We start from the raw sequence: 15,498 nt of genomic DNA, 5'->3' as shown, positions 1-15,498 counted from the left end.
AGTCTTAAAAAATAAAATCGTATCACATCATCCTTTCAGTTTTCCACTGGAAATATAAAGATTTTTTGTAAAGGTTATCAGTGTCTATGGAGATTGTAACAAAGGCCAGAATTATTCCTAGCATCCTGAACAATATTTACCCCTCAATCAACATCACAAAAGCTGAGTATTTAGTCATTTCCATATTGACGTTTGTAAGATTTTGTCCCGTGAAAATTAGTTGCCATGTTTCCTACATTACGACAGTGTCAATGTAACAAGAGAACAGGAAAGTGCTTTGAAAAGCCTGGTACTGGTAAAATATAGTGTCATACAAATGTCAGACTTTTACCTTCAAATGTCTCATAGGGCTACTGGCTAATTGTAGAAATGAAACCCAACAGGCATCGGCACAAGCAGGAAATGGAAGCATAACAATTTCAACATTAAAACAAAAACACATACTACATACATAAAAAGACAAGATAGCCAAACAAGTAGCTGGATGTAGGTAACAGCTGTGGAAGGGGACACGTTGTTCATGTTTGCATTAGTTATGCATTAGTTCAGTATATATTATTCAACCCAGGAGCTTAGCTCTGAGCATGTAGCAAACTTGTTAATGTGAGAATTAAGCATCAAAGGATGTTTATCCGTCTGCAATCATGACTGGCCACCAAGTGCCAGAACCAATTCTGGAGTCCGACATTAATCAATTTTCACACTTGACTGTTTTGCATCGATGATATCATGGAAGAGTGAAATCATGCACTCATTTTCTCCCATGTAGTCATTCCCCATGGAATCTCAACACATGGAGGTATCGCTCCGGGAGTCAAGCCTCACTACTCTCAGATTGTTACAAAAGTTGCAAGTTTTGAAATAAATACACAAAATCCTCAAACTGTCTGATTTTCAGACCCAAGCTGCTACAAAGCATGGATCAGCTTTCCACACTTAACAAGAAACCACCTTTTATTGCAGATCTTCAGATTCCAGCTACAGGCTAACAATTAAACCAAATTAATTAAACTCGACAAATTAAATCTGTAAACCACATGTTAACACTTTCTTGTACACACACACACAAACACAAATACAGAAATACAAATGCACACATAAAGAAACACATACACAAAAACACATACATACACACAAACAGAAACACACACAAATACACACAGAGAAACGCACAAACAATAATAAGCAAAAAAAAAGGTAGAGGCAATTTCTCACCCAGCTTATCACACAATCCCCAATTACACCTCCCCTAGACATGTCACACCTCGCAGACCTGAGAGCCTCTTGTATCTCTGGGGACTGGAAGCCATCTGGAAGCCACCTGATACCATCTCCTGTGCTACCAGACACTGCCTTCTGCAACCCTCCCTGACCTCCCAAGATCTGATACCTACCCACTTTATCCACTGTTATGACGTTGATGGCATTTACTGTACCTTTAAGAGAGAGAAAAAATGCTGTTCTGAACTGAGAGATTACAAGCACCTGTGTCTATGACTAGATGGCAGTCCCACGGTGTATTGGAAAATTGAAAATTTGTAAAATTGGCTATGAAATAGATGCCTGAGTTTTGGTTGCTGTTTTGACAAAAAATTTGAATTTCACCAATCAGTTTAATCTTAACCCCAGGATACTAAAACCCAATTGAGTTTGAATTTATTGTTTTGCCAACATTGAGCCAATGAGATGGTCCAGTGTTGGGAGGATATAAAATGCAGATATTTGGAAAATTTATCAGAGAGCAAGTACCATAAAGAGAGAAACTGGAGGGTTAATTGTCCTTCTAACATCTTGCTCTCAAAAACATTAGAAAAACACTCTCTATCAAAGGTACTTTTTTATATGAAACATACTCGCAGGATAAAGAAAGATGATGTACCAGGGGAATCAGCAGCCGGAAGAGAAAAGAAACAGAAGAAGACAGCAATTATGTGTTTTTGAAATTACATTGATGTATTTTTAGTAAGTGTCATATTGAAACAGCATTTTGTTATAGAGTTGGAAGCAGACAATAAATAGTTAAGAGAAGAGGGGGGCTTAGAGTTGTCAATAGTTGTTGTTTAATGTTCACTTTTAGAGTGAAGAAATAAATTGATGTTATTTGCTTTAAATAGTAGTATTTAGGACTTGTCTGTCACTCATATTTTAACAAATTAAGAGGCGAGGTGAGAATTTCTGGGTGTTTGGTTTGATTAACACCTCCCTGGGGTTCACCTCCCTGTCGTAACACCATCCTCCTCTATATCTCCCATGCACCCCGGACTAACCTAATCACGCTGTCACTTGTTTGGCTCCCTTACGCCCTGGCACTTTAAGAACCCTATCCCCCGCTGCACTGGAGTCCGACACACCTTGCAGCCTCCTTATCTGGTGCCTTATCCCTTCTCCACCTGGCACACTAACCTCATCCTTAACTCATGTAAAGATAACGTTGGAGTAGGGCTTCTGAGCCTGGGCTTGTCCACTCATTCTGCTTTTCTTTTTATTTCTTTTCTTGTTTCTCTCTTCTCTCATTTCTTTTCTCTATTATTTTATTTTACTTACCCCTGGATGAAGAACTCAGAGAGCTCAGTTGCAGTGACAGCATCGGTGTCAGTGAGTAGACCCGGCAGCGTGGACTCGAGTGGGGCCAGTAACACAGACTCGAGTGGGCCGCAGGAGCACAGACTGGAGTGGGGCCCAGCAGCACAGACTCGAGTGGAGCCCAGCAGCACAGATTTGAGTGGGCTCTGCAGCACAGACTGGAGTGGGCCCAGCAGCACAGACTCGAGTGGGCCGCAGCAGCACAGACTCGAGTGGGGCCGCAGCAGCATAGACTCGAGTGGGGTCGCAGCAGCACAGACTCAAGTGGGGCCCAGCAGCACAGACTCGAGTGGAGCCCAGCAGCACAGATTTGAGTGGGCTAGACTGGAGTGGGCCCAGTGGGCCCAGCAGCACAGACTCAAGTGGGGCCCAGCAGCACAGACTCGAGTGGGGCCGCAGCAGCATAGACTCGAGTGGGGTCGCAGCAGCACAGACTCAAGTGGGGCCCAGCAGCACAGACTCGAGTGGAGCCCAGCAGCACAGATTTGAGTGGGCTCTGCAGCACAGACTGGAGTGGGCCCAGCAGCACAGACTCAAGTGGGGCCCAGCAGCACAGACTCGAGTGGGGCCGCAGCAGCATAGACTCGAGTGGGGTCGCAGCAGCACAGACTCAAGTGGGGCCCAGCAGCACAGACTCAAGTGGGGCCCAGCAGCACAGTCTCGAGTGGGGCCGCAGCAGCACAGACTCAAGTGGGGCCCAGCAGCACAGACTCGAGTGGGGCCGCAGCAGCATAGACTCGAGTGGGCCGCAGCAGCACAGACTCGAGTGGGGCCCAGCAGCACAGACTCAAGTGGGGCCCAGCAGCACAGATTTGAGTGGGCCCTGCAGCACAGACTCGAGTGGGGCCGCAGCAGCACAGACTCGAGTAGGCCGCAGCAGTACAGACTCGAGTGTGGCCCAGCAGCACAGACTCGAGTGGGGCCCAGCAGCACAGATTTGAGTGGGCCCTACAGCACAGACTCGAGTGGGGCCCAGCAGCACAGACTCGAGTGGGGCCGCAGCAGCATAGACTCGAGTGGGCCGCAGCAGCACAGACTCGAGTGGGGCCCAGCAGCACAGACTCAAGTGGGGCCCAGCAGCACAGATTTGAGTGGGCCCTGCAGCACAGACTCGAGTGGGGCCGCAGCAGCACAGACTCAAGTGGGCCGCAGCAGCACAGACTCGAGTGGGGCCCAGCAGCAGAGACCCGAGTGGGGCCCAGCAGCACAGACCCGAGTGGGGCCCAGCAGCACAGACCCGAGTGGGGCCCAGCAGCACAGACTAATAGCATCAGAGGTGAGTTTAGGCCAGTGTGGTACACAGCAGCATCGGTGGCATCTGCAATGATGAGGTTCAGCAAGGACTTATAATGGTGAGGGTGTTGGTGGAGGCCAGCTGGTGCTGATGAGCAGTGACTCTCAGTCCAGGAATGGCTGGGTGGTGAAGGGGACTTGTACCCAGGCACCTGGCCCATGGCCCAGGTAAGAGCACTTAACAAGAAAGACTGTACAGTTGGACTTTTTCCCTTTGTTTCTTCATTTTTCTACCATTTTATATTCTGTTTTGGTTTATTTTTTTCATATTTTAAGAGTGCCAGAGAATGGTGATACTATACAACACTTTTCATTGTATTTTGTAACAAGATACATGTGACAATAAGTAAATCAAATCAAATTATGTACTTCACCTTTCACTGGAGCTATCGAAGTGGCTGCCTGTGAGGCTGTACCTTTCAAATCACAGAATGCAGCCACTGACTGTTGTGAGGAAGGAGATCGATTTGCCTTTCCTCTGATGTTCTTTGCCCCACAAGATTTAAAGTGTGACTCTGCATTCCTTGTCAGAATCTCCTGTATGGATGTGGAGCTCTTTGTTAACGTAAAAAAATAGATTGACCGAAGTGGCAAACTGATTTTGATTGCCAATTCTTGGGAAATCCAGCAGTTTTGCCCAAAATGCTATCGAGTATAAAAGCCAAGAGACACCAATGAGCCTGTGTAAAACCTTAACAAAACCCTGGTTCAAGTACAAACACAGAAATTGCTGGAAAGACTTAGCAGATCTGGCAGCATTTGTGAAGGGAAATCAGAGTTAATGTTTCAAGTCTGGTGACTCTTCCTCAGAACTCAAGTTCAAGTACCATGTCTCGTTCAGGGAAATGCTTTACATTGGACAAAATCACAGAAACAGACAATCTATCGATCCAATAGACCCTGTTTAAGTATCTGAACACTGCTGCTGATGTTTTCTATCAGATCTGAACCATTTTAGCTCTTCATGTCATTTTATAGAATAATTGGCAGTCTGCAGGGTATTATAGCAAAGAGTTGACCTGGTCCTTAATACACAATCCTCAACAATACTTAATATTTTAAAACACTCATGATTTCATTCACAACCATTTGATTCTTGCAGTGGGACATAAGTGTATAAGAGTGTTGGTTTTTCCTGTCCTTCCTTGTCACTGACAATGTGCATTTGTATAGCACCCCAATACAGTAGAAACTCCCAAAGTGCTTCACATGAGAGAAAACTCATGGCACCACACAGTATAAGGGGATCCAGGGAAATTCAATGTGGGGTTTCATGCCAGTTCAGTTGACCGAAAGGTTGTAGGTTATCAGGGGTGTTTTGAAGGAGGATTGAGAGTCAGAGAGGTTCAACAGGAAGCAAATTTCAGAATTTTAGGGTTGTGCAGCTGAAAGCCTGACTGCCAATGGAGAACTATTGAAAATCAAGAATGTGGGCAAGGCACCAGCATTGGACGAGTGTCAGAAAGCGGTAAGGCTGGAGGAGTTTACAGAGTTTGACTTGGGGGGGAAGAGAGGTTGGGGTAGGTGGATTATAATGGCATTTGAAAATGTGATTGAAAGTTGCTATAACACTGCAAAATCGATAAATTATTAATCATGACATGAACGTGATGGCCTTTACACATGTAAACTGCCTACAAACACGTTTCAGAGCAAGTTACACTGTAAGGAATAAAGAGAAACCTTGCGTATATTTCCCAATCACGGCCAACAGATGGTAGTTATGATAGAAAGAGGTGACACATTGATCAGTGTCTATTGTAAAGAATGTTGCAAAAACTGTTTATTTTACTGGATGAAAATCACAGATTCTATACCTCAGAAGAAAATAATGATAATAAAAGGACTCAAATCCTTCACTATGACAAGACGACCCAATGTTATCTGCCAATTTTAGCTCAGCTTTATCCTCTTAAGGATCAGAGTGCATTTACTCCATAATACATGGTACAAGAAAGACCTACAGGAGTAATCCTCAGGAGCTCACTGCAAACCTCAGCTCCATTATCCAATCAGTTAGTATCCAAGTGACCACAGTTCAGTGAACCAGGAATCATAACGCAATAATTAAGCGTGCTGGCTGTACACCTGGGAACCAAACAAGAGAATTCGAATTTATCACATTACAGAGCCACATCAAAAATTAATGCGGATCATTGGCCATCCCATAAACTGGCTTCAAAACTGGATAAAATTTACCCTAGTAAACAAGATGTCCTTGTGATTGGCCAATCTTACTGTCAGTCAAAAAAAACTAGAGTCCATTAGGGAAGGAAACTGCTATCCTTATCTGGTCTGGCCAACATGTGACTCCAGACCCACATGCGGTTGACTCTTACCTGCCCTCTGGGCAATGAGGGACAAGCAATGAATGCTGGCCTAACCAGCAACATCCACATCCTGTGAATGAATAAAAAACCCACCGGGATAGGACACGCATACACAAATGGTTAGAATACACAAATGGTTAGAATACACAAATGGTTAGAATACACAAATGGTTAAGGCAATAGGTCTAAAATTGGTGGGATCTTCCTGCAAAGGTTCAAATCTTGCTGCCTTTATTTTTCATCCTTTCTGCTCTTTAAAAGGACTCTTGTGGCACAGTGATAGTGACCCTACCTCTGAATTAGGAGACTGTGGTTTCAAATCTCACCTGGTCCAGAGGAAACAAGTCTGGACAGGTTGATTAAAAATATCTAGAACGCGAATTTGCTTTCCTGAAGATCCTTCTCTATGCTCATCTTCCTCCTAAGGAGCTAATGCTCGAGCTCCAATGGAGTTGAGCCGACCATGAGACCAGCATCTCACAACAACAAAAACTTGCATTTGTACAGCTGCATTGCAGCAATGTTTCATTGGCTGCAGCATTGTAGACAGTTTACAGCATAGAAGGAGACCATGAAGCACAAATTTTATGGCTCCCTTGGGGGAGGCGATGGCCCTAGTAGTTTTATCGCTGTATTATTAACCCAGAGACCGAGGTAATGTTCTGGAGATCCCACCATGTCAGACAGTGAAGTTTGGAATTGAATAAAAATCTGAAATTAAGGGTTGAATGATGACCATGAACCATTGTCAGGAAAACCCATCTGGTTCACGAATGTCCTTTAGGGAAGGAAACTGCCATCCTTACCCAGTCTGGCCTACATGTGACTCCAGACCCACAGCAATGTGGTTGACTCCTAACTGCTCTCTGGGATGGTCAGTAAATGCTGACCCAACCAGTCACACCCACATCTTGCAAATGAATTTTTAAAAAGCTGAGAAAAAGCTACTTATCCTCACTTCAAGGTGAGAGAAAATTGTGCACATCCACATCGGAGGATGGTTTTGGCCTTTATTACTTTTTAGGTAGTGAGTTCTCGACCCTAACCATTCTATAGCTGATTGATTTCTCTTTATTCTTTCATGGGACATAGGCTTCACAAGCAAAGCCAGCCTTTGTTGTTCATCCTTAATTACCATTGAACTCAAATCCATTTCAGCGGACAGTAAAGAGTTACCCTCATTGCTGTCAGGCAGGTGTCATATATGGACAAAGCAAGGATAGACAAGATGGGCTGAATGCCCACTCTCTGTGCCATACCATTTCTATGATTTCATGAATGGCAGCCATCACTGTTAAAGAGCATCAGAGAACCAGAACATTGTCATGATAGTTGGCTGTCGTCACTATTACTGAGCCTAGGTTAATATTCCAGATGAATCCAGCTGGGGTGGTACGGTGGCTCAGTGGTCAGCACTGTTGTCTCACAGCACTAGGGTCCTGGGTTCGACCCCAACCTCGGGTAACTGTCTGTATGGAGTTTGCACATTCTCCCAGTGTCTGTGTGGGTTTCCTCCGGGTGCTCCGGTTTCCTCCCACAGTCCAAAGATGTGCAGTTTAGGTGAATTGGCCATGATAAATTGCCAATTAGGTGCATTAGTCAGAGGGAAAAGGGGTTTGAGTGGGTCACTCTTTGGAGGGTCGGTGTGGACCTGTTGGGTTGAAGGGCCTGTTTCCACATTGTAGGAAATCTAATCGAATCTATTAACTATTGATAAATTCAATTATCGCATTATTTGTATCCCCTAGTTACTGACTGACTGAGGAACCTCAGTCCCAGGATGAGGAGCTGATTCTTTTATGGACTGACAGGAGAAGGAGGGCTGCGGATAATTCATTATTAAGCGTAGTGAAGACTGTGATAAATGGATTTTTTTGATATCTTAGGAACTCAGGTAGTATGCGGTGTAGTTGGTAAAATGGAGCTGAGAAACAATGATCACCTGCAATGGCTCAGTAGTTAGCACTGCTGCCTCACAGCATCGGGGACCGAGGTTCAATTCCACCCTCAGATGACTGTCTGTGTGGACTTCCCACATTCTCCCCATGACTGCATGGGTTTCCTCCCACAGGCCAAAGATGTGCAGCACTGGCCGTGCTAAATTGCCCATAGTATTCAGGCTAGGCAGATAGACCATGGGAGAAAGTGAGGTCTGGAGATCAGAGTCAAGAGTGTGTTGCTGGAAAAGCACAGCAGGTCAGGCAGCATCCGTGGAGTAGGAGAATTGACGTTTCGGGCATAAGCCCTTTATCAGGAATCTTCCTGGTGAAGGGGTCCGACTCAAAACATCAATTTTCCTGCAGATAGGCCATGAGATATGCAGGGTTACAGGGTGGGATACTCTTTGGAGGGCAGGTGTGGACTCGCTGGATCAAATAGCCTGCGTCCACACTGTAGGGATTTTTGACAATTATGTTGAATGGCAGAACAGGTTTGAGAAGCCATGCGGGCTATTCCTGTTTCTATTTCTTATTTTTTAAAAAATGTTTGTGAACTGAAGCATACACAATTCTATTAATTATTCTTTCACATGCTTTGGCCAGAGTAAGGTTGATTATAGGTGTGTACATAAATATGCAATCAGAACTGAAGCTGCTCAATTTTCCAACCTCAGGCAGCGTATTTAATTTAGCAGGCCTTATTAAAATTTCAACTAAATGGGATAGATTGAGTATAAAGCAATGAAATGAAATGTTCAATATGAATTTATATTTTTAATACTTTTCTTAATATAATGTGTGTTTGAGGTGACAGAGTTTAAAAAAAAACACATTTCAATTTCATGTGTTAATTCTGCAATTAAATATTAGCTCAATTCCAGAGAAGCCTGGTTAATTACTCTGCTCAGATTGGCTCCTACTTTAATTTTTTTCTGATGAGTCACTCAGCACCACGCTTTCTCATTTAAAGATCTTAACTCTTACTTCCACTATTCTCCTTGGCATTACAGTCCAGTTGGAACAGTAAGCACCAGGTTATATACATGTAATGAGCAATCATATTAATAAAAACAGTGTGATGCACCAGTCACCCAGAAGACTACTGGCCGTCCAGCTGAGCCATAGACAAGTGGATTATAGGAAAGGCTACACACACTGCATGACTGTACAATTTGCATCAGTATCTTTCCACACTGTGGATTATATGATTCTCTGGTTCTATGAAGAGAGTTCAGGAAACAACTGTGATAAACACCATCTTCGTCCTTTATCACACAATGTTCCCTTCCCCCCCCCCCCCCCACACTGGCTTTTTGCCCTCACACTTCATGATGTCAGTGGATTGTCCATATGATCTCGATTGCGTCTTTACAACAATACATTCTTGCATTTAAGTGCCATCTTTAACTGTAGTCGAAGTCATCGCAAGGCATGGTGACTCCCAGTTTAAGCCACAACCAGTCATCTCTCTCTCTATAGAAAGAGAGAACAGCCCAATGGTCTGGTAAGACTTTGATGGCTACACCTTATTCAAGAAATGAATAAATTGACCCTGAAGAGAATAAGGAAATAATTTGACAAGTGACCAAAGAAGGAGGAGAGAGAGATGGAGTGAAGAAAATCAGGGAAGTGCATGAAGTGGAAGAGTGATGAGATCTCAGTGCGTTGTGAGGCTGGAGAAGATTATCGAGATGGGAAAGGGCAAAACTATGGGGAGATTTGAAAACAATGAGGAGAATATTAAAACTGAGATTCATCAATGGGCACAGCTGCAGTAGGAAGAGAGGGTGAAAGAATTGACTGGTTTGCATTTATGTATTAATTCTCCATTCATCACAAAGTGCTTTACAGCCAATCTGATGTGCAACCACTGTTATAATGTAGCAAAACTGTCAATCAATTCACACACTTCAAATTCTCTCGTACATTAATATGGTCATGACCAAATATTCTGCACTTTTGATGATATTGTTTGAGGGATAAATATTGTTCAGGCATGGAAGAGAATTCCTCAGCTCGTCTTCAAAATGATCTTTAACATTGACCGATCAAACATCTGAAAGATGGCATCTCCTAAGTGACAGCTTTGGATCCATGTTCAGTTGCCAGGGTGGTGATTGAACACAGTACCCTACAGCTGAAAATCCTACCAACTGAACGTCTGCTGATACATGAATGTTACTTGGCACTTGATTGCTCCCATGTCCACTTGGATAACTTTTAGTGAACTGTGAAATCAAACTCAAGTCCTTTATACTCAAATCCTTGGCTTATTAATAACATGATTGTCCTGCATGTAGAAGGCAGTGCGTAATTACTGCATTAAACAAGAGCTCAGACTGCAAACTCTAACTAGATTTCATAAACACTAAGTGGACAGAAGCCTTGACATATTGTTGATTTAGAGTTTCAAATATCTGTTGCTGGAAAATAAAAATAGAACAAATAGTGTTGTGTCGTGTCTTAGACCCTGCAGATATCTGGAGACATTGAGGTAGTGCTTTGTTTTGCTTAATATTACAAAGCAACCAACAGCCTGTTCTGCACCTCATGATGATCTTACATGAATCCTTTTATGAACTTGAAATATTAATTCTGCTTTCCTCTTCAAACAAGCTGTCTGACCGACACAATATTTCCAGAGTTTTCTGTTTTATTGTACATTTCCAGCATCTATAGTCTTCTGTTTTAGTTCCACTTTGGAGACATTGGCTGTAGAGACTGTACAGTGATGGAAACCACAGCTTCTCAGTGACAGTGCCATTTGTTTCAAGTGTACAACGCCGCTGCACATCCAACGTGCGGATTTTATTAAAGTGAAGCTTAAGATGTTGTATGCCTCATGATAGAGATCATATGACTATGGCAGACTAGAACAGTCACTTATACATGGTTGCAATTCAACTGAAACATCCCCTATCCAGTACCAAAATAAGAAAGAAAAACATGCATTATGGTGCACAATTTTAGTTCCTCAGTTTACCAGCTACATATAATTACTGTTCTCATATTTTAGCTGTTTGTTATTATTGTCAGTCTTTGTCTGCAGTTCTCACATAATTCTTATATCATGCTGCTTTTTTAAAATGGTATATATGTGTGTTGATATCATTGACAGTTTATCTGCATGGAATTGATCCATCAGGGAGTCTAGGCGAAAGTGAGGACAGCAGATGCTGGAGATTAGAGTGAGTGTGTGGTGCTGGAAAAGCACAGCAGCTCAGGTAGCATCCGAGGAGCAGGAAAATTGATGTTTCAGACAAAAGCCCTTGATCAGGAATGAGGCTGGGAGCAGAGGGGCTGAGAGATAAATGGGAGGTGGGTGGGGCTGGGGGGAAGGTAGCTGAGAGTGCAATAGGTGGTTGAAAGTGGGAGTAAAGGTGATAGGTCGGAGGGGAGGGTAGAGTGGATAGGTGGGAAGGAAGATGGACAAGTAGGACAGGTCAAGAGGGCGATGCCAAATTGGAAGGTTGGAACTGGGATAAGGTGGGGGAGGGGAAATGAGGGAACTGGTGAAATCCACATTGATTCCATGTGGTTGGAGGGTCCCAAGGCGGAAGATGAGGCATTCTTCCTCCAGACATCAGGTGGTAAGGGTTTGACAATGGAGGCAGCCCGGACCTGCATGTCCAGGGTGGAATAGGAGGGGGAGTTGAAGTGTTCAGTCACGGGGCGGTGGGTTTGGTTGGTGCGGGTGTCATGGAGATATTCTCTGAAGCGCTCTGCGAGTTGATCCATCAGAGAGTCTGTTTCCTTTGTCATTATTGTTGCGGAGGTTCTATTTCTGTTATTGGTTTACTGTGGTCCTCAGGGTCTGATGGTTGATATGTGATCCATGTAGGTAGTGTCTTCATCTCTTCCAGATCACCCATGTACAGATGAATAACAGATTGTGCAACTGGAGAGTATGTGCCTACAGTTACAACTGTTTATCTCGTCATTCACCTGCACTGCATACAATCAAGGTGCTAACTCTTCCAAATAGATCAATGTTGTTACTTTATCGACATTGTTGAATGTCTGTACCCTGACTAATATTCAACTCCAACAATGTGTTAGTATCGTGTTGAAATGATATTTCACTTACATTTGTTACTACTTTAGACTTCAGCGTTTTTTTTTATTTTTGGAAGAGTAGGTTGTGTTCGAGGTGACATTGGTCTTTGTACTGGACTATTTTCCCCAGTCCCTCTTCAGACACCATGTTTTGAGTGCGCAACAAAATATCATATCCAACACGAAGATTTTACTGAAGGGCAGCTTAAGATGTCTGCTTATAGGATACATGCCCCATGATAGAGATCACATGACTATTGCAAACTAAAACAGACAGTTGCACACGATGGTTGTTCAAGCCAAACACCATCTGTTAAGAATTACATGTGGAGTAAGGAGTAGTGTAACTGATTATGTGTCCATAACATAGAACATAAAAAGAGAGAGTCTGAGACGGAGTCTAGTGTAGAAGCATCCCGGCTGTTCAACTACTATAACATATATCTGGTAATATTTGTAAAGATTTGGAGCAAGCCGACTATGGCAATGTCTAGATTCCTGGTATAATCCAGTACAGAGGGGCAGGCAGTAAGTACAAAACTGTACGGGACACGTAAAGGTTGACTCTTAGAGAAAGGCCGAGTGGACTATGATACAGCCATCCACCACACGGGCAACTCCATCCCAAAGAAGTTCAATTTAATGCATACACAAATTGGGGAAAGCAGGTGGATATGGAACACTTAATAGTCATGGAGGAAAACGAAAAACATGGCAGTGAAAAAGCATTCGATTTTCTTGATGAATGTGATTGTAGAGCGATAGTTTGCTTATCCACAGAGTAGATGGTGGTTGCTGACTTGGTCCATGTGCTTGGATAGTGAAGGAGACATATTCTTCCACGGAGAGAGAAAACAGAAGCTGGGTTTTCTTTTGGGTCCAGGAACCTGTATTTGTGGAGAAACTGTGATTATAGTCTCAATTTTAACATTAAACCTCTTAAAATTAAAGTTAAGACTGATGAAATTTTGGCACACGTGGGGAACCTTAATTGACAAAGTCTGTACCCTGCTCAATTAAAGGGAGCTAGGTGGGTTCAGTAAACTGCTGCCCCAATTTTGAAGGTGCCCCCTCAGCCAACACATTAAAAGCAGCCATTGTGTGGAGTGGGAGATTCCCTCCACAATGTGGGCCTTTCACCACTACACTGCCTCCCACAGAATCACTACAGTGTGGAAATAGGTCATTTGGCCCACCAGATATGCACTGACCCTCTGAGGACCAGCACATCCAAGCACAGTCCCCCACCCTCTCCCTATAACCCAACATTTCCTATGGCCAATCCATTTAATCTTTGGACTTTTGGAGGAAACTGGAGAACCTGGAGGAAACCCAAGCAGACACAGGGAGAACATGCAAACCCCACACAGACAGTCACCCCAGGAGAGACTCATTCCATCCATTGTGGAACAACTGATTAAATATTTGAAACTGGCAAAAATGTGAGGAACCATTGTCTATTATGCATCACGTAGCAATGCCAAAGTGACATGATTTCTAAGTACACAACAGGTATATTACAAAATACGTCTACAATCTTAAAATGTCTGCACTTATGCTTACAACTCAGTTTCTAGCATCTTCCAGTACCGTCTGGTGACTTTGCTCTGGATCCACACCCAGACTTAACCAATCAAACATATGAATCTGTTACCAGACTCACATAATCAAATACTGGGCAATTGATTATGACAGGAACAGAGCAGAAAATTAGAATTGGTTTGCTGTAACAGTCACCCAAGGTGAGAATCAAACCTGGATCCCTGGCACTGTGAGGCAGAAGTGCTAACCACTGAGCCACCATACTGCCCTTGTTTGTAAAGGATCTCCTCCTGCCTGGAGCACTAACATCACAGTTTACCTCAGTGTGCCCAGCTTCAATCATCTTTTTGTCCTCTTTGCCTCATCCTATTGAGGGACAGGTTCCAGACAGCTTATCTTGGAGATGCTAACCTCCTGCCTCATGGCAGTTCCAGATTACTGGCAATTTTTCTAGCCTCTCACTTACCTCCATTCCTGATTGCAGCTCAGAAAAGCTGGAAGAGGCTGTTAGAGGAGGTGGGAAAATCCTTCTCATAAACATCAGAAGAAAGGGATGAGAAAAAAAGAAGAGTTAGTTCCTGTGACTCATTAGAAAATTTGTTGACTAATGCAAGCAATACCTTTATCCCTGACCTAGAAATAAGGTGCTGTTTTGATCTGTGTTTTTTTCTCCATTTAACTGTGTCATCCTGTAGTTTTAACGACCTGGCACAGCATGAGACTTATTGCACTGTTGACCTGAGGCTCATAGTTACTGAAACTAATCAATTATATTCCCATCATTCTTCACTTCACTGATCATGTTAAGTGGAAATTGTTCCATTTTAGCACACTCGCAAACCACAGAAAAGTGTCCTCATTCGGCCTTGATCAATTTGCTTTCTCATGAAGAAGACATCAGAAAGATGAACTTAACACTCAAAGCTCAATTACTTGTTTACCATAATTCATTTTGAGCTGCCAACTGCATGTGTCAGCAATGTTTATAGTTTCTATTCATATCCTCTGGCACCTGAACTAATTCTATCTAAACTTGATTAAGAGAATTTTCTTTTAAACTGAAGACCTTTGTCATGCCCACAAGGCATGAAGAGAGATCATAAATTATTTTCAAAAGCTTTGCATTTTCTGGTTCAAATTTTAAAGTCACTAGTCTGGACTAAAACATGGCCGCCTTCACGCCCCTTATAGGAGGCCAGTAGATCAAAATTTCTGGAAAGTTCCGATCATCAGTAACAAGCACAGAGGGCAAACATCATTCTCCTTGAATATCATATTATCCTTGGCAGAAGGGTTCATTTTCTTTCTCATCCCTTTCTCCTGATGTTTACAAACTGAATTCTTTTGTCTCCTCAACCTACTGAATTGGCCCAGTAGCTTCCAGACCCTCCTTAATTGGACAGGTCTCCCTGCCAATGAAGAGTTTCCCATGTGTTAATCTTCCATTGGTATTGCCTTTAATTTAAATGTTTTTTTAACTTTGCACTTAACTCACAAATGTGGGCTCCTGGCCCCAGAAGAAAATACAGCTTCTGTTTTCTGTTCCATGGCAAAAGATGTCTCTCGCAGTTCACGAACACAAATGAAATGACTCCTCAAATATCTCTGAACAAAGTGATGAAGGGTTACTGGAACACCTTGCAGCTGAAGTAGTGTTCATGGTCACCATTTATCTTGGTCTGGTGTGGTGGTCTGTCATCCTGGTGTGGCAGTCTCTCAGCCCAGTATGATGGTCTTTTGACAATATGTGACAG

The sequence above is a fragment of the Chiloscyllium plagiosum genome, chromosome 25 (assembly GCF_004010195.1).
Source record: "Chiloscyllium plagiosum isolate BGI_BamShark_2017 chromosome 25, ASM401019v2, whole genome shotgun sequence".
Classification (NCBI taxonomy): Eukaryota; Metazoa; Chordata; class Chondrichthyes; order Orectolobiformes; family Hemiscylliidae; genus Chiloscyllium; species Chiloscyllium plagiosum.
The sequence above is the reverse complement of the archived record's forward strand: the minus strand, read 5'-3'. Positions refer to the sequence as shown.